Source organism: Suricata suricatta, chromosome X (genome assembly GCF_006229205.1).
Source record: "Suricata suricatta isolate VVHF042 chromosome X, meerkat_22Aug2017_6uvM2_HiC, whole genome shotgun sequence".
In the NCBI taxonomy this organism is placed as follows: domain Eukaryota; kingdom Metazoa; phylum Chordata; class Mammalia; order Carnivora; family Herpestidae; genus Suricata; species Suricata suricatta.
Genome location: NC_043717.1, coordinates 62,471,340 through 62,472,996, shown reverse-complemented (window position 1 = coordinate 62,472,996; position 1,657 = coordinate 62,471,340). Strand labels below are relative to the sequence as shown.

Sequence of the window (1,657 nt, the reverse complement as noted above, 5' to 3'; positions counted from 1 at the left end):
GTGATTGTGAAGTTTGGTGAGGTCCTTGTACATTTTCGATATTAGCCCTTTATCTGATATGTCATTTGAAACTATCTTTTCCCATTCTGTCGGTTGCCTATGAGTTTTCTTGATTGTTTCCTTTGCCTTGCAGAAGCTTTTTATCTTGATGAAGTCCCAAGCATTCAGTTTTGCTTTCATTTCCCTGGCCTTTGAGGAAGTGTCAAGTAGGAGATTGCTGCGGTGGAGGTCTAGGAGGTTTTTCCCTACTTTCTCCTCGAGGGTTTTGATGGTTTCCTGTCTCACATTCAGGTCCTTCAGCCATTTTGATCCTATTTTTGTGTATGGTGTAAGAGACTGGTCTAGTTTCATTCTTCTACATGCTGCTGTCCAATTTTCCCAGCACCACCTGCTAAAGAGGCAGTCTTTTTCCATTGGATACTCTTTCCTGCTATGTCAAAAATTAATTGACCGTACATTTGTGGTCCCAGCTCTGGGTTCTCTCTTCTATTCCATTGGTCTATGTGTCTGTTTTTGTGCCAATACCATACTGTCTTGATGATGACAGCTTTGTAGTAGAGGCTAAACCTGGGATTCTGATGCCTCCTGTTTTGGATTTCTTCAATATTACTTTGGCTAAACGGGGTCTTTTGTGGTTCCATATGAATGTGAGGATAGTTTGTTCTAGTTTTGAGAAGAATATTAGTGCAATTTTGATGGGGATGGCATTGAATGTGTAGATTGCTTTGGGTAGTAATGACATTTTCATAATGTTTATTCATCCATCCATGAACAGGGAATATTTTTCCATTTCTTGGTGTCTTCTTCGATCTCTTTCATGAGTTATTTGTAGTTTTCATTATATAGGTCTTTTACATCCTTGGTTAGGTTTATTCCTAGATATTTGATGGGTTTTCGTGCAATCGTGAATGGGATCAGTTTCTTAATTTCTCTTTCGGCTGCTTCATTTTTGGTGTATAGGAATGCAACTGATTTCTGTACATTGATTTTGTACCCTGCGACTTTACTGAATTCATTGATCAGTTCTAGAAGGTTTGTGGTGGAGTCGATTGGGTTTTCCAAGTCGAGTATCATGTCACCTGCAAAAAATGAATGTTTGACTTCTTTTTAGCCAATTCTGATGCCTCTTATTTCGTTTTGTTGTCTGATTGCTGATGCTAGAACTACCAGCACTATGTTGAACAACAGTGGTGAGAGTAGGCACCCCTGTCTTGTTCCTGATCTCAGGGGGAATGCTCTCAGTTTTTCCCCATTGAGGATGATATTAGCTGTGGGTTTTTCATAGACTGCTCTTATAATGTTTAGGTAAGTTCCTTCTATTCCGACGTTCTCAAGGGTTTTTATTAGGAAAGGGTGCTGTATTTTGTCAAATGCTTTTTCTGCATCTATCCACAGGATCATATGCTTTTTATCCTTTGTATTGTTAATGTGATGAATCACAATGATGGATTTGCGGACATTGAACCATCCCTGTAACCCAGGAATGAATCCCACTTGATCATGATGGATAATTCTTTTTATATGCTGTTGAATTCGATTTGCTAGTATCTTGTTGAGTATTTTTGCATCTGTATTCATTAAGGATATTGGTCTGTAGTTCTCTTTTTTGGCTGGGTCCCTGTCTGGTTTGGGTATCAAGGTGATGCTGGCTTTGTAG

At 39.1% G+C, this 1,657-nt stretch overlaps 1 protein-coding gene across 1 annotated transcript in view; it reads right to left on the bottom strand.

Moving 5' to 3' along the window:
- DACH2 (dachshund family transcription factor 2) overlaps window positions 1-1,657 on the bottom strand; it is a gene marked incomplete at its 5' end in the record, with an annotated part of 657,629 nt that overhangs the window by 133,642 nt on the left and 522,330 nt on the right. The gene's annotated exons all lie outside the window — the stretch shown is intronic.